At 44.1% G+C, this 18997-nt stretch overlaps 1 pseudogene; it reads left to right on the plus strand.

Moving 5' to 3' along the window:
* The window catches only part of LOC126990749 (protein unzipped-like), a 43986-nt pseudogene extending 29233 nt beyond the window's left edge, over positions 1-14753 (plus strand).
* The last annotated feature ends 4244 nt before the right edge of the window (positions 14754-18997 follow it).

Below are 18997 nucleotides of genomic sequence, written 5' to 3' on the forward strand. Positions count from 1 at the left end.
CCTCCCTTCCGCCTCTTGATCCCATCTCTCCCTCTATTCCTTCCCCGTGTCTCCATTCCTTCCATTTATTCGCTGGCTCTCCCTTTTGATTCCCTCTCTCCCTTTTCCTCTACTCCTTCCCACTGTCTCATTCCTTCTATTTAATCTCTTTCTCTCCGTCTTTATTCCCTCTTTCCATCCCTCTCTTCCTCTTCATTTCCTCTCTTCCTGTTTCTCTGTTTCTTCCCCCTCTCTCTATCTTTCTTCAGTTACAATCCTTCTTCAGTTACATAAACAACAGAAAGTCGATCAGAAGTGGAATTGGACCCTTAACAAACAGCGACGGTGCACTAGTGACTGACAGCCAACACGTTGCAAACCTATTAAACAATTACTTTTCCTCGGTGTTTAATACTAACAGTCCTCCCACCACTACCACAAACACCAGTACTAATGTAAATCCCGAGCATGCATTGCCTAACTTTGAAATAAAACCCGATGAAGTCCTTAAAGCCCTCAAATCACTTAAAACAAACAAAAGTCCTGGACCTGACAAAGTATATCCAACTCTGCTGAAAGAAACAAAGAGCGAAATACTCTCCTCTCTCACAACCGTATTCAATATGTCCTTGCGACAAGGCATCGTCCCTTCAGATTGGAAAAAGGCTAACGTGACACCGATTTTTAAGAAAGGAGACAAAAAAGTACCAGGTAATTACAGGCCCATTAGTCTAACTTCGGTTGTAGGTAAGCTACTTGAGGCATAATTAGAGACAAATTGTGAGTTACCTTGAAAGCCACTCATTAATTGGGGACTCACAACATGGCTTCGAAACAAAGATCCTGCCTATCAAACCTATTAACCTTTTATAACCTCTTCACTGTTTATGACGTAACCAAATCACTGGACGTAGTCTATCGTGATTTCCAGAAAGCGTTTGATAAAGTCCCACATCATAAATTACTTTACAAATTAAAGCAAATAGGTATTGACGGTCAAGTACACCAATGGATCGCGAATTGGTTGAGCAACAGACAACAAAGAGTAGTGATTGACGGATTTAATTCAGAGTGGGCACCGGTCACTAGTGGCGTCCCTCAGGGCTCGGTTCTTGGCCCGGTGCTCTTCATTATTTACATCAACGACGTGGATGTTGGACTCAATAACCGCATTAGTAAATTTGCAGACGACACAAAGATTGGTAACTCGGTTCTCACTGACGAAGACAGGCAAAGCCTCCAAGAGGATTTGCACAAAATTTCAGCTTGGTCGGATAGATCATCAACATCTACCTTTCTTTCTTGCTGGAAGTATGCCTTCATACAGCCTGTACCTAAGAAGGGTGACCGCTCCAATCCCTCAAACTACCGTCCTATTGCTTTACTTTCTTGTCTATCTAAAGCTTTTGAATCAATCCTTAACCGGAAGATTCAAAAGCACCTTTCCACTTCTGACCTTCTATCTGATCGCCAGTATGGGTTCCGCAAGGGGCGTTCTACTGGTGATCTCCTAGCCTTCTTAACTGACTCTTGGTCATCCTCTCTTAGCCGTTTCGGTGAAACTTTTGCTATTGCGCTGGACATATCAAAAGCTTTTGATAGGGTCTGGCACAAATCTTTGCTTTCTAAACTACCCTCCTACGGTTTCTATCCTTCTCTCTGTACCTTTATCTCCAGTTTCCTTTCTGACCGTTCTATTTCTGCCGTGGTAGACGGTCACTGTTCTTCCCCTAAATCTATTAACAGTGGTGTCCCACAGGGTTCTGTCCTATCTCCCACTCTTTTTCTGTTGTTCATTGATGATCTTCTTTCCAAAACAAACTGTCCTATCCATTCCTACGCCGATGATTCCACTCTGCATTATTCAACTTCTTTTAATAGAAGACCCACCCTTCAGGAACTTAACGACTCAAGGCTGGAGGCTGCAGAACGCTTAGCCTCAGACTTTACTATTATTTCCGATTGGGGCAAGAAGAACCTGGTGTCCTTCAACGCCTCAAAAACACAGTTTCTCCACCTATCCACTCGACACAATCTTCCAAACAACTATCCCCTATTCTTTGACAACACCCAGCTATCACCTTCTTCAACACTAAACATCCTCGGTCTATCCTTAACTCAAAATCTCAACTGGAAACTTCATATCTCATCTCTTACTAAATCAGCTTCCTCGAGGCTGGGCGTTCTGTACCGTCTCCGCCAGTTCTTCTACCCTGCACAGTTGCTGTCCATATACAGGGGCCTTGTCCGCCCTCGTATGGAGTATGCATCTCATGTGTGGGGGGGCTCCACTCACACAGCTCTTCTGGACAGAGTGGAGGCAAAGGCTCTTCGTCTCATCAGCTCTCCTCCTCATACTGATAGTCTTCTACCTCTTAAATTCCGCCGCAATGTTGCCTCTCTTTCTATCTTCTATCGATATTTCCACGCTGACTGCTCTTCTGAACTTGCTAACTGCATGCCTCCCCCCCTCCCGCGGCCCCGCTGCACTCGACTTTCTATTCATGCTCATCCCTATACTGTCCAAACCCCTTATGCAAGAGTTAACCAGCATCTTCACTCTTTCATCCCTCACGCTGGTAAACTCTGGAACAATCTTCCTTCATCTGTATTTCCTCCTGCCTACGACTTGAACTCTTTCAAGAGGAGGGTATCAGGACACCTCTCCTCCCGTATTTGATCTTCCTTTCGGCCACCTCTTTTGTTTCTTTTTTAGGAGCAGCGAGTAGCGGGTTTTTTTTTTATTATTGTTTTCTTTTTTTGTGTGCCCTTGAGCTGCCTCCTTTGTTGTAATAAAAAAAAAAAAAGATGGGAGACGCCCTTTAACGTAAACAAGTGCCAGGTCCTTCAAGTTGGAACGAGGAATAAGAAGTTCGATTACGAAATGCACGGCGTTAAACTCAAAAGCGTTCAGTGTGTCAAGGACTTGGTGATCAAAATCGCGTCAAACCTCAAATTCTCACAGCAATGCATCGATGCAGCAAATAAAGCGAACAGAATGTTGGGCTTCATTAAAAGAAACTTTTTATTCAAGAATAAAGATGTAATACTCCCGCTCTACAATAGTTTAGTCAGACCTCACTTGGAATATACGGTACAGTTTTGGTCTCCCCACCATGCAAAGGATATTGCTAAATTAGAAGGTGTTCAGCGTCGGGCAAGGAAAATGATCCCTTCCTTGCGCAGCAAATCCTACGAAGAAAGGCTTTCTACCCTTAACATGTTCTCTCTTGAGAAACGTCGCCTCCGAGGAAAACTGATCGAATGTTTTAAAATACTTAATGGTTTCACGAATGTAGACAGATCAACATTGTTTATGATCGATGACACTTTGCGCACGAGGAACAATGGCGTAAAACTCAGATGTAGACAAGTAAAATCAGACTGCACCAAATTTTTCTTCACTAACGTTGTAGTGTGAGAATGGAATAAGCTTCCACCATCAGTGGTCCAGTGTAACACGATTGACTCCTTCAAAAATAAGCTCGACCGTCACTTCCTTCAACTTAATATCAACTAGAGTAGAAATGCAACGTTTAGGAGCCTTCTGAATATTGCAAAATCACTTAGGTTTGGGACAGACCACCTAGTCTGGTCCATGGGGTCTGTGTGGTCTGATTTTCTATGTAAATCTATGTAAATCCTCTTCCTGTTTCTCTATTTCTTTCCTCTCCCTCGCCCTTTTCCTATTTCTTTATATCTTTTCTCCCTCCCTCCCTTTTGATTCCATTTCTTCTTTTCCGTCCTTCTTTATTCCTCTATTTCTTCCCTCTCCCCTCCTTTTTTTAATTCTCTTTCCCTATGTCTTTTCTCTCCTCTTTCCGTTCCTCCCTTTCCCTCCTCTTTATTGCCTGTCTTCCCTGTCCTTTATGTTTTCCCTTTCCCTTCGTTCCTTTCATTCTTTCCCTTCCTTCTCTCCTTCCCTAACTAAAATAATACATATCCCTTCTTACCTTTCATTCCAATTCTTTCCTCCTATCTTTCCTATTTTTTCTATATCGTTGCTCTCTCCCTATCCTCCCTCTTTTCTCCTTATTCCTTCCCTCTGTCTTCTATCCCCCATCTACTACATATCTCCCTTCTTCTCTTTATATTTCCTCCCTTTTCGTCCCCATCCTTCCCTTCCCTTTCCATTCTTCCTCATCTTCCTATCTACCTACTTCCCTTTTTATATTCATTAATCTTCGTCCCCATCCTTCCCTTTCCTTTCCATTCTTTTTCATCTTCCTATCTACCTATTCCCCTTTTCATATTCCTTCCCTCTTCATCCCCATACTTCCCCTCCTTTTTCTATTCTTCCTCATCTTCCTTTTTTCCCTTCTCCTTCCTTTCCAATACCTTCAACCATTTCTGTTTGGGGAATTTATGGAGGACAGATATGTTGTGTAAGGGGGAAGAAGGGGGAGGAAGGGGGGTTAATACTTACCATACTTATCCCTCTCCTTGTCTTTATTGCGCTTGGGTAACGGGGTGTAGTGTTAAAAGGAGTGGCGGGTAGGGGGATTAGGGTGAGGTTACGACGAGGGTGTGAAGGTGATGTGCGGATACAAGGAGTGGGGTGTAATACTAGGATGGGGTGTGCCGTTAAATGGGGTTAGGTGTGGGCTGATTCTCTCTTCCCATTTATTTATTTATCCCTTCTTCCTATCCCTCTATTTTTGCTCTCTACCTCCTTTATGGTTCCCCCTCTTTCTAATTCTATTTCTTCTCTCTCCTCCCCTCCTATTCCCATCCCTCTATTTTTCCCTCTCTCTCTCTTCCTCTCGATTCCCACTCTTCCTGTTTCTCTATTTCTTCCTTGTCCCTCCCTCACTCTTTCCTCTGTGTCTATCTTTTCCCTTTTGATTCTCTCTTCCTATTCTCTGGGAGGGAGGTGAGGTGTACATATACCAGCTATTAGGGAAGACGTTAAGGGGGAGTGGGAAGTTGGGACTCTACACAAGCAAAACACAAAGGGTCATATTCTTAAGCCGGCGTCACACTGGACCAAATCTGGCGAGCACGAGCTTTTGCTGGCAGCTTTTGCTCGCAGGACGGCTAGCTCATGAGCTTTTGCTCCAGCGTTTAGCTCGCTGCTTGGATGGGGAGCAGCTCGGCGAGCCGCGAGCAGGCAGTCAAATGAGCTCTTTGGTGCACCGATATGTGAATAATATATATTGCCTAGTGTATTGGATCCGTATACCCGTGATATTAGAGAACTTAAGCTGGCGTCACACTGGACCCAAATCTGGCGAGCACGAGCTCTTGCTGGCAACTTTTGTTCGCGAGCAAGTCACTGTTGTCGTCACACTGACGAGGGGCGAGCGACGAGCAACATTGTAAACAAAGCCTCAACCATCGGGCCTACTACACCTACGCTTCGCATTACGGCTAAGTGTGCAGCTGTGACGGCATTACTTGCTGTTATTCAACGAGCTCAGAAGAAGAAAAGACGAGTATGGGTTGGGTCATGGCTGAAGAGAAGGGAGGGAGACCCATGATGTGTACAACATCATAACATCATAACTTTCTTCAGCGTAGACTTACAGAAATCTGGATGGCTGTGGTCCCATATAACTCGGGATGGTCCCTGACTCTTGCTATCAAAGAATGTACAATGAAGGAGGACAAGTGAACTTTTGAACGAGGAGAGGTGGCCATGGCGAGTGTTTATATTAGCTGGCCTGGGCGGTCTTGGTCTTGGTCATCAAAATAAAATCCAACACTACTTTTCTCAACATTATAAAATATTACAAACACCGTCAAACATAAAAGGAGTATGTGAATAAGTTTTCTAATATCATTGGTATACGGATTCAATACACTAGGTAATATATATTATTCACATATTGGTGCACCAAAGAGCTTATTTGACTTCCTGCTTGCGGCTCGCCGAGCTGCTCCCCGTCCAAGCGGCGAGCTAAACGCAGGAGCAAAAGCTCGGGAGCAAGCCATCCCTCCAGCAAAAGCTCGTGCTCGCCAGATTTGGTCCAGTGTGACGCCACCTTTATTCACATACTCGTTTGATGTTTTATTGTGTTTGTAATATTTTATAATATTGTGAAAACTATTGTTTTTTTATTTTGATTTCTGGATCCTTAACCAAGACCAAGACCGCCCAGCTGAAATAAACACTCGCCATGGCCACCTTCGCTCCTCGTTCCAGAGTTCATTGGTCCTCCGGTATTGTGCACTCTTTAATATTTAGAGTCAGGGACCATCCCGAGTTGTGGGACACAGCCATCCACATTTCTGCAAGTCTACGCTGAAGAAAGTTAGATGGATTGCTGTACACACCATGGGTCTCCCTTCTCTTCAGCCATGACCGAACCCAGACTAGTCTTTTCTTCTTCTGCGCTCGTTGAATAACGGCAAGTAATGCCGTTACAACTGCACACTTAGCCATAATACGAAGCGTAGATGTAGTAGGCGCCAGGGCTGAGGCTTTGTTTACAATGTTGCTCGTCGCTCGTCAGTGTGAGGACAACAGTGACTTGCTCGCGAGCAAAAGCTGTCAGCAAGAGCTCGTGCTCGCCAGATTTGGCAAGGCTTTCGTAGGAGTTTTGGGCATTTCCATGGGTAGTTTTATGACCTTTCTGGTAGTTTGATAATTTTTCTGTACCATGAACCTAAGAAAGCACTAAATAGGACCAGATTAATCTCCTTTTCAGCCTTTGGGGAAAAAAAAAATGAGAGGCGGAAGCGTCTGAGAATACCGACCTAACTCTCCCAGCACGCCGCGGGTATACAATTAAGGCGCCCGATAAACACCTTCATGACAACAATTTACGAACCTACACCATGCAACCGTACACTTTCACTATCTCTCCACTTCATCCAACTATATCCTCCCTATTAACCCACTTCCTCTTCTTGCTATACCCTTGATTAAAAAGAGTGGTGGGGGGGCCAGGGTGAGGTCATGACGCGAATGTCCTGCTGTTAGGGGTGGGGTGGGGTGGGTCGTGACTGGGTGTGTCGGTGTCATGTGTTGGCGTGTAGTGAGCGTGCCCGTGGGTGTGTGGCAATGGGTTAACTCCTGCTGTTTGCGTGTTCGTCTTTGTGTGTGTGTGTGTGTGTGTGTGTGTGTGTGTGTGTGTGTGTGTGTGTGTGTATTCTTGTGGGACTTCTTCCTGGTGTGGCTCCGTTAATGCTGGCTGTGTTGTTGTTTTGTGGGTGTCTGTTTCTTTGATGCTTCTCCTTCCTCTATCATCCTCATCATTATCTACTTTACGCCTTTGTTATCCTTTACTTTTACTGTTTTGTACCTTCCCCATTTCCATAGTCCTTGTCCTTTCTTTTTTTCTGCTGCTACTACTACTACTACTACTACTACTACTACTACTACTACTACTACTACTACTACTACTACTTACTACTACTACTTACTACTACTACTAATAATAATTACTACTACTACTACTACTACTACTACTACTACTACTACTACTACTACTACTACTACTACTACTACTACTACTACTTCCTCCTCCAGCCAGCTACTAGGGGTTACCGAGGGGGTAGTCATGACATCCGCGACACTGTTTGCTGGCAACAGACTTTTTATCGTTTTATTTGTTTGCACGGACAGAGGCGGGCGAAGGGAGGGTGAAGACAAGGGATGGAAGGGGAAAAAGGGGGAAGGAAGGCTTATTACTGCTTTGGGGTGGAGAAGAGAGCGAGAGAGACAGAGAGAGAGAGAGAGAGAGAGAGAGAGATTCCAGAACGTAGGTTTCTATTTTACATTTTAAGGTTCTTTGTAATATTAGTTGAACTGTTGTTGATCTTTTGTTAGAAGTGTTCACGTCGAAGCAACCAAACAAGGAAGGAGTAAATCTAGAAGCATGTAGTGTGCGTGATACAGCCTCCTCCCTCCTCCTGCAGGGTGTGTGTCTTGCTTTAAGGAGCTCAAGGCTTAAAACTGGTTTCTTGGTGCGCTGAGCTGCAGCGACTTAGCTTATCATCTCCCCGGCTGCTTGTTGTTGTTGCTGTTTATTGTGACGTGGTGATGGTGGTGGCGGCCGTTACCATCTCCCCACATCGTCCCTACACCTTCCTTCACATCTGAGGGTTCTTGGTGGGTGTAAAACTTGGGGCATACGCTAAGCTGCGCGTGGCATCTGTGCTCATCTCCGTCTTATTGGCCCTTGAGCCTGTGATGGGCTAGAACCTATCTCCCCGGGACACAGGACAAGTAAGACATAGGCTGGGTCATGATCTAGGGTTGGGTGAATTGCTCGCCGACTGGCCTGGCTAGGATTGAACCTGCTCCCTTGGTTTGTAGCCAAGAAAGGGGGGCGAGGGGGGACGGGGCTTCACCATGCTAATCTGAGTATTAGTCACGTGGGGCGTCAGGTGTATCCCCGCCTCACACAGGTGTCAGGGACCTGGTCACGTGAACCGCCCACACCTGTTTCTGTTCGCGTACCTGTGTGTGCAGGGCATGAATTCTCAAACACCTTCCCCCACCTCCCCCCCGTGTTGGTGTGTCGATGAGGAATACTTTCCTGCACCAAGTCTGGATAGCTTGCTTTTCTTTCTTTTTTTTTATAGTCTTTTTATTATTTTCTTCCTTCTCGTCTATATTTTTTTTTCTTTTCGCTTTATCTTTCTCCTCCTCCGCCTTCACACAGCCGCCTTTCATCTTGTTTGTCTTTTAACTCTCAGTTTGCTTTTCCGCCTGTTTCAATGTTTGTCTCGGCAATTTCTCAACTTTTTGTCTTCACGCCTCGCGTCACTTGTCATTGTCTTTGCTATTATGAAGCGGAGAAAGGGAAAGGTTAGTCAGTATGTATATTAAATAAATATAAATTTTCCTATATTTTTTTAGCAATTTTTTCTATTTATGCCTGATAAGAAATATTAACTAAGAGAGAGAGAGAGAGAGAGAGAGAGAGAGAGAGAGAGAGAGAGAGAGAGAGAGAGAATCATGGTTAATACCTCTTTCTCTCATTCACTGTGTCGACTTCATTTCCGCTGTTGTCTCGATTCGAACGGTTCATTGAAGCTTCAGTGGTTTGTTATTGATTCGAGACTAATAGGAGGAGGAAAAGGGGAGTCCCCCCATCAGGGCGATACTAAGGGGGAGGAGGTGTGAATGTAATATTAATGGGGATAATGGTTAACAGTAGGCCTGGAAATTCTCTCTCTCTCTCTGGCGTGGGCGTGACTGTCATGTTGAACATACACTTTATAAAATGTGCATGCATGTGTGTGTGTGTGCGTGTGTGTGTGTGTGTGTATGTGTGTGTGTGTTTTTTACTCATCCTACCTCTTCCCGCAGGCTGGTGGGCGGCGTTGGTGGTGGCGTCGGTGTGGGCGACTGGCGCTGACGGCGAGGCGGCTCGAATGAACCAAGTCTCGACCTCCAGCTTATCGTCCTCAACGCTTCAGTGGGTGGACGTGGAGCCCGGCCAGCCGCTGCCCCCCGGCGCGCTGCAGGTGAGCGAGGAAGGTGGAGCGTGGTGCCGCCTCAGCGACCACGGGCGTCTGGGGGGTGTGGTGCGGGATGGAATTTGCTACGCACCCTTCCTCGGCAACGTCGTCTCCTCCGGGTCCGACAAATACGAGGCGCTGGTGTCCATCAACGGCTCTGCGCGGCTCAAGGAGATTGAATGGTCGCGGCCCTCCGCCCTCAGTCCTGGCGGCCTAGAGGTGGAAAAGAACCGACTGCTGGCTAGTGCGCACGCCGAAGGGCGCCGTGCTGCCGGGCTACGTGGACTTGCAAAACCGTCGCGCCAACGTGCTGAACGGCGACGTGGCGGAGAAGTATGAGGAGGCAGTGATCCTATCAGAGGACGAACCAGAGCGCTACGAGATGGACGGCATTCTGTGGGACGAGGCGCGCGCCAATGAGTTCTCCGAGGATATCTTGCTGAACAACCTCACCTTGGAGAACCCCGGGGCGGAGGCCCAGGAGGTGAAGCAGACTGTGGAGTACGCGATGAAGGAGGAGCTGTACTTCGGCAACGTGCGAGGCACCGTCAAGGGCGTCACAGCCACCGTCACGGGGCCGGGCGGCCAGGTATGGGAGGTCACTTGGGGCATTGTTAGTACATTTCAGCGGGTGAAGATGCAGCCGGTGTCGTTAGAAGTGCCGCCTGGTGCTGCCGTTGACGTAAAGCTGATTGGCGTGATGCACAAGTACGAGTCACCGTACACGGGCCAGCTGACGGCCGTGTACAAGGACAAGACGCGGCGGGCTCGGACTGTGACGGCGCTGCATCATCACTTGTATCTGGCCGAGCTGCGCGCCGACTACGGCCGCCCACGCAGCCTGGACAGCGGCCGCGAACTGGAGGGTGACTTCCCCACCTCCGAGGTGCTGATCGCCTCCACCACCACTACCACCACGACCACCACCACCCCAGCTCCCCCTGGCACGCCTTTAGGACCCGAGCCGGCAAGCTCCATTGCCACTGCCGAGACCAGCCCCGCTCCTGCACTTCCCGTCCTGCCGCCCCCCCTTCTGGTCTGCTGCCTGGCCCTCCTGCTGCGTCTCGCCCGCCCCTAGACGCCCACACTTCTTGAGGCGGCGAGATAAGCGGCAGCGAGGCGGGTCGGAGCGTCGTGCTGGTGTGTGGTGCCTGGAAGGGGCAGGCTGGGGGAACGGCACCGACGCTCGCCCGCCGGAAGGAGAAAATGACGCAAGGAGGCAGACGTGACGCCGCACACTTCATTCCTCATTGTGTCGCGTGTGAAGGGGGAGGAGAGGGGCGAGTGGGGGCAGCACCACTATCACTGCCACCCCTCAATCCCACACCACACCCGCACACGCCGAAGTGGTGCATACAACACCTTGTGTGACTCGGTAAAACACACACACACACACACCACGTCTCAGCATTGCGTGTACATAAGTCAAGGTGTATGAAGAGTCTAGCAACCCCAGATCTCGTAGGCACGCAGCATGATAGTGGACAGTGAATGATGCCCCTCCAGCCTAAAAGAAAGGCACTCCTACATACTTCGGCGAGTGACTGAATACTACATAATACATACTTCATGCTACAGCGTGTGATTGAATACTACATACTACAGCTTATGACTGAATGCTTCGTGCCTGACTGTTGTACTCCCCTTATTTATGAAAACGTGTATATATGACACGACTGCCGTATGTATGCAGGGAGCGAGGACACGTGACATTCATTCCCTATACCCAATAGTTCTCGTGTACATATACATGAATGCGTCATACATATACCAAAACGAGTTCTACGATAAGGAAAAGATAGGCCAACTTACGCTTTTTTTTTTTACACTATAATCATCGGAAAGAAAACAAGCTAAGCGGTAAAAAGATGTAGAAATATAGTAAACAGTTGATTGATAAGTACATATAGATAAACAGATGTATATAGAGCGATAGGTAGGACTTATATAGTGATAATTAGTAAAGCATGTTAAACAGGTGATCAATCATTTAACACTAAAATGGCCCCTAAATTGTAAGTTGGCTCGTTTCTCTGTCAGTCCAATGTAATTACTGATCTATACTGTTGTTACTAGTGGGCCTACAGTAGCTTCACGTATTACAGCTGAGCATCTCAATTTTTCAGGACACGAATCCCAAGATGAGAATGAAGAGGAAGAAATAGTTTTAATGTCTTCGGAAATGTTTTAGGTGAAGTGACTGCAGATGTTGAGTTGAAAAGTTTTGTCTCTCCCCACAGCAATTATTTACATATTTACCTACTATATGGGAAATTATTTTGATCTCGTTTGTTTTACTTTCACGAACCGAGTCAAGTCCGGTAATATTTCACTCATTCCCCTTGAATTCCCAATAGAGCAATTGTTTATTTTTTTACGGAAATTTAATGAAAATGATACTGATAATTATAACTAAGATGATTTCTTACGAGAAGAGATAAAAATGAAAAAGGCCTAGCTACTAGGTCCGTGCGCATTATAGTAGTGGTGGTGGTGGTGGTGGTGTTTTATGTTTGATATAGTGTGGTGGTGCATAGTGATGAAATAAGTAATTCATTGTTTATTTCAGCACCACAGTGACCACCAGCACCCCACCATCACCACTACTCGTTTCCGTCAATAACACACACACACACACACACACACACACACACACACACACACACACACACACACACACACACTATCTACATACCAGTAGCTTCGTGCAAAGTCTTCCCCATCCACTTTTTTCGCGCTCTAGATGAAAAACACAAACAGACTTAATTTATCCGGTGTGTGTGTGTGTGTGTGTCGCCGTGCTGCCTCCTGTTGGCGACACTGGAAACTTTGGGATGACGTTAAAAGGGGAATAAAACGAAATAACAGAATTGCGAGATAACGTTGAATGGAAAGTTGGAAGAGACGAAAAATGGTCGAGTATTACTGAAAGGGAGAGCAAAAAATGGAAATGTGCAAGTGATGATAAAAGGAAACGAAGAAGAGGGGAGGGGTAGAACAAGAATTAATAAACTAAATAAAAAAAAACTATGGCCAAATATTAATAAAAGTTTACGTCCGCCCCAGTAATGAAAAAAAAAAGTTACGCCTCTGTTCGCGCTGGATTTCATTTGGATTTTTTTTTTTGCCTTGAATTTTGACGACATATGGTGACTCCTGTATTTTATTTTCGTCATTTTCCATTTTTTTTGTTCACATTCCATTATTTGTTCACAGCTCTCGTATTTTTCATATTATTGAGGTGCAGTTAGTAGGCTCCTCATTGTCTGCTTTATTTATACATTCGTCTTGTTCAGATAATTTTTTTTCCTATTTATCTCACATAACTTTTGGGGTTTGGAAGTGATGCTGCAGTGACTTTCCTCTCTCTCTCTTTGGCTGGTCATAGGGAAGTGTTAATTTGACCGTCACGTCGTAAATCTTCTCTCTCTCTCTCTCTCTCTCTCTCTCTCTCTCTCTCTCTCTCTCTCTCTCTCTCTCTCTCTCTCTCTCCTGTGAAATGTTGAAGCAAAACCTTTTTAAAGGGTATATAGAAGTGTGTGTGTGTGTGTGTGTGTGTGTGTTGATATTTATAGGTGAAGGTGCGCGTTTAATTAGTCGTGTGCATGGAAAGGTGAGGGTTTGTATTGAGGCAGCGAGTTTGCAAAAAAAAGTTACGATCACCCACTTTTTTTCTTACTAACTTTTTCGCGATATTAATAGGCGAATACTTTCCCTTTTTCCTCTTCCCATTTTTTTCCTTTTCACTACTATCGATTTCTTGTCCATTTTCCTCTTTTTTTTCCCCACATTCTCTTCGTTGAGGCTGATGGTGCGTGGTGGCGGTGCCGGGGATGAGAACGATACAGACGATGGTGATTTTTTGTGAATATTCTCGTGTCGTAATCTTCGTAGCATGAAAGTGTTTCGTCCAGTGAGTATAAGAAAATAGTAAAAATGGTAATAGTAAGGGATAAACATATTAATAATGGATACTCTTTCGAACTTTACCAATAATAGCTAGCCAACACTGTATGTATTAAATGTTATATATATTTTTTGAGCTGCAGATTTTTGAAGTCGTGTCATGTGCCGTAAAAACTTTAAGATGTTCGTTTTTTTGCTCGACTAGTGAGTGAGGTAACCTATAAAGACCCCGTCAGTATTTCAATTAATTGTCGTCTTCACGCGCGTATGCGTGTGTGTGTGTGTGTGTGTTCGGGACCGTCTGTCTGTGATCTAGAAACAAAGTAAATACAGAACAATAGTGATAATGCTTCTATACCCTTTCTCCTCTATTTGTGAACATTACCAAAACACTAAATGAGATGAAATATGGAACTTTAAGCTGACACCATATTTCTTTCATTTATTTACGTATATTCCATAGTTCCGTGTGCATGTCAAGTTCTGTAAAAAAATATTGAAGACCGGCTGATGTACTGAATCAGTGGGCGTTATTTATTGTGTGTGTGTGTGTGTGTGTGTGTGTGTGTGTGTGTGTGTGTGTGTGTGTGTGTGTGTGTGTGTGTGTGTGTGTTCAATCTTTGTAGTCGGTACCGTGAAAATTATCCATGAACAAATTAGTGGTGCGAGGTTTGTTTTTTGGACATTATTGTGAGTTGTGGTCTTGTTTACAGTGAGACCTTGTGGTGTGTTGTTGTTTACCTGAGGAGAGTTGTGTTACATTCATGGGTTGTAACTATTGTAACAGTAACATTATTAGTTTGTTTGCAGTGAGCACCTCTGCATTGTAATTTTGTTTACAGTGATATATTTTTTTGTTATATATTTTGAAGTAAAATGATGTATAATTGTATATATATTGAAGTTTGTAAGGGTTACAAACTTACAATAAGTTAGTTTTAGCAACAATTTTGTTGACTCGGTCTCAATTTTGAGATAGTCTCCAAAAAAAATCGAGTTTTTTGTTTATGAAATTATCAGTTGTAATTCAGTTTATAACGTCGGACCTGATATTGTCAAGTCGTAAACAGTGAGAATTTCAAACTGTATTTTTCTTTCGTACAAGTATTTGTTATACTAACGTTGTGTCGGGTTTGAATTTTCCTTATTGATGTCATTTTTTATTGTTTTTTCAATGGAAATGGTTTGTTGTTCTCCTTGGCGTTTGTTTGTGTCTACTTTCGCCAGAGGTATACATGGGTGCTGATCCTGTGCTTGTATTTTTGTTTGTTTGTTTATTCTTTGCAAAGACTGCAAATTTACCATGCAGTGGCAAAATAATTATTATTCTTTTTGTCATTTGTTTTTCTCTATTCTTTCGTGCTTTCGAGTCTTTACAAGGTGTAACATGTACTCATGAAGTGTATGAACGCATATTTTCATTGTATAAAATTGAATAAAATGTAATTACTAGGCTCAGTGTGTGTCATTTCATATTTCCTGAACATTAATGTTTTGTTACAAATTTCTGCAGTTTTTATTTAATGTGCGGATACATTCCATTCAGCTATCTGGTTGCTTTATAGTGGGGCGTGAATGTTAAATTTCACCCATCAAATCTAGAAATTGACTGTTGGATAGGCACTCACATACACGTTTGCTATATATATATATATATAGATATATATATATATATATATATATATATATATATATATATATATATATATATATATATATATATATATATAAGGCAGTGGCTGAGTGGATAGTGTGACGGCTCCGCGTCCAGGACGACGCGGGTTCGCCCCCCGCCCGGTGCCACATGCCGCCGCCGAGTGGTCTAAGACTACCCACATGCTGTCCAGAACCCATGAACCCGGACTCTAGATTCTATGATCAAAGATATCCGGGGGCATATTCCCAAGTCTCTTATGGTTTGGCATAAGGAGAAACTATGACCAATTAGCGCACGCGGCGAGAGCGGAGGGATCCTGGGGGGAAGGAGGGGGACAATGGATGGGGAACGGTCATTATGCGCGTGACTTATTTTACTCTTACTACTATTTTTTAGATATAATACTATACTGACTTTTTTAAAATGCATAATTGAAAATGGAAGAGGCTCTCTTCTTCTTTAGATTTTTTTTTTTTTAATGGCCTCACTCTTCCTCCTGCTCTTCCTTTTCCTCCTCCTCCTCCACCTCCTCCTGTGTTTGTGTGTGTGTGTGTGTGTTTTTTTTTTTTTTTTTTTTTTGCAGCCCTATTGCCGGTAGGCTTCTTCCAGTGGATCTGATGGTCGGTCCAAGGCTTCTTTCCGGTAGGTCTGATGGTCAGCCCAGCCCGTTCTGACGCAGGCAGTGTTTATAGTGGCGCCATCTTGCATTGGCTCATGCTGCCCTCCAGAGCTCATCTTTGATCCTAGAATCTAGAGTCCGGGTTGATAGGTGGTCTTCTGGACAGCATGTGGGTAGTTTTAAGCCACTCGGCGGCGGCTGAAAATCCCAGCTTGGTGGCACCAGGCGAGATTGAACTCGCGTCCTCCTGAACACAGGCCGTTACTTTGACGACTCAGCCACCGCCCTGTGTGTGTGTAGGTTGGTGTGTGTGTGTGTGTGTGTGTGGGGGGGGTTGTGAGAATTATAATATATATATATGTATATATATATATATATATATATATATATATATATATATATATATATATATATATATATATATGTATAATTCACCTCTTGGTCTGCTGGGTCTCTCTCCAGACAGCCAGCCGTTCCCCGGAAAAGCACAGAGCTCGTGTGTGTGTGTGGAGAGAGAGAGAATATATATATATATATATATATATATATATATCTATATATATATATATATATATTTATATATATATATATATATTTATATATATATATATATAAATATATATATATATATAAATATATATATATATATATATATATATTTTACACACACACACACACACACACACACACACATTGATACACATATAATAGAACTGCGCTCAGCTCACTGTCACACTCTATGTAAAGCTGGAAATAGCTTTTCACACACACACACACACACACACACACACACACACGCAGTTTCCGCTCACAAGGAGTGTTTCCTGTCCCCCCTTGAGAAAGGGGCATGGGGTGTGTGGTGTGTGAGGTCCTGGTACCCAGAGATAGACTATAATAAAACTGAGCTTGCTCATGTCAGGTGGGTACTTGCTGGCTCTTTTTTTTTTACAACAAAAGAGCCGGCTCAAGGGCAACAAAAATTATATATATAATATATATATATATATATATATATATAAGCTCGCTACTCGCTGCTCCCACAACAGAAAATAGATAAGAGTGGCCAAAAGAGAGGTCAGTTTCGGATGGAGAGGTGTCTTGATACACTCTCCTTGAAAGAGGACAAGTCATAGGGAGTCATACAGACGAAGGAAGGCAGTTCCAGAGTTTACCAGTGTAAGGGATGAAAGAGTGAAGATGCTGGTTAACTCTTGCATAAGGGGTTTGGACAGTATAGGGATGGGCTAGAGTGGACAGTGGAGTGCAGCGGGGCCGCGGGAGGGGGGGAGGCATGCAGTTAGCAAGTTCAGAAGAGCAGTCAGGATGAAAATATCGATAGAAGATAGAAAGAGAGGCAACATGGCGGCGGAATTTAAGAGGTAGAAGACTATCAGTAAGAGGAGGAGAGTTGATGAGACAAAGAGCCTTAGACTCCACTCTGTCCAAGAGAGCTGTGTGAGTGGAGCCCCCCCACACATGAGATTCATACTCCATGTGCCTATTGTGAGTCCAACTCGTGATAAGGCCGTGGTGAATTACACACACACACACAAGGAGGTGGAGGAGGAAAAGGAAGAGCAGGAGGAGGAGACGGAGGAAGAGTGAGGCCATTAAGTCCTTCTCCTGCTAAGAAGATAATGGAAAAAGAAGAGAGCCTCTCTCCATTTCCAATTCTGCATCTTAAAAACAGTCAGTATAGTATTAAAGCTAAAAAATAGTAAGTATAAGAGTAATATACGTCACGGGCATAATGACATAGTTACCTATCAATTCTGACGAGGACAGACCTCCCCCTAGCACTCGCGCTCTCGCCGCGCGCGCTGATTGGTCATAATTTCTCCTTATGCCGAACCACAAGAGACTTATATGCCTTATATGAATATGCCTCCGGGGGCCAGCATGAGCCAATGTAAGATGGCGCCACTATAAACACTTGCCTGCACCACAACAGGCTGGAACCGATCATCAAAGCCTCCCGGGGTCATGGGCGACAATTTAATATATATATATATATATATATATATATATATATATATATATATATATATATATATATATATATATTTACGTTCCAGCCTATAGCGCCGGTAAGCATTTTAAGGGGCCTGGACGGTAGTCGGCCCCGGCCCGTCGTGGCGCAGGCAAGGGTTTTATAGTAGCGCCATCTTTCTTGGCTCATGCTGCCCCCCGGAGATCGTTCTTAATTCACTTGGAGGGTTTCCTCTAGAGTCCGGGCTGATGGGTGGTCTTCAGGACAGCATGTGGGTAGTCTTCAGCCACTCGGCGCTGACTGAAAAATCCCAGGTGGTAGCGGCGGACTCGAACCCGTGACGTCCATCATGCGGCGAATGCGTAGCCCGCACGCTAACCGCTCAGCCATCGCTTACCCTAATATATATATATATATATATATATATATATATATATATATATATATATATATATCTAATATATATATATATATATATATATATATATATATATATATTACATCCCCGCCTATAGCGCCGGTAGACTTTCTTCAGGGGCCGGATGGTCGGCCCAAGCCCGTCATGGCGCAGGCAGTTTTTTTTTTTTTTATAGTGGCGCCAGTTATGCTTGGCTCATGCTGCCCCCCGGAACTCATTCTTGATTCACTGGACGGTTTCTTCCAGAGGCCGGGTTGCTGGGTGGTCTTCAGGACAGCATGTGGGTAGTCTTAGCCCACTCGGCGATGACTGGAAAATCCCAGGTGGTAACGTGGGGATTCGAACCGACGTTGTCCATGGCGTGGTGAATGTGAGCCCAGCACGTTAACCACTCAGCCACCACCTGGGATTATATATATATATATATATATATATATATATATATATATATATATATATATATATATATATATATATATATATATATATATATATATATATATATATATATATATATATATATATATATATATATATATATATATATATATATATATATATATATATATATATATATATATATATATATATATATATGGGGAGGCGGTATAGTTGAGTGATTAGCGTGCAGGAGGACGCTGGTTCGCGTCCCGCCCGCCTTCACAAGTTGGGATTTTTCAGTCAACGCCGAGTGGCCTAAGACTACCTACATGATATCCTGAAGACCATCTAACAACCCGGACTCAAGATCCTCTCGACAACATATATAAAAAATGAGATGAGGGGGTCAGCATGAGCCAAGCAAGATGGCGCCACTATAAACACTTGCCTGCGCCACAACGGTCTGGGACCGACCTTCAGGCCCCACCAAGAAAGCCTACCGGCGCCATAGGCCAAAACGAAAACAAAAAATAAATAAATAAAAATAAAAATAAAATAAAAGTCAAAATAAAATCACCATACCACATCGCAACACCATAACCACATCTTCTCTTTTCCCTGCCACACAGCCCT

This window comes from Eriocheir sinensis, unplaced genomic scaffold (assembly GCF_024679095.1).
Source record: "Eriocheir sinensis breed Jianghai 21 unplaced genomic scaffold, ASM2467909v1 Scaffold196, whole genome shotgun sequence".
Classification (NCBI taxonomy): domain Eukaryota; kingdom Metazoa; phylum Arthropoda; class Malacostraca; order Decapoda; family Varunidae; genus Eriocheir; species Eriocheir sinensis.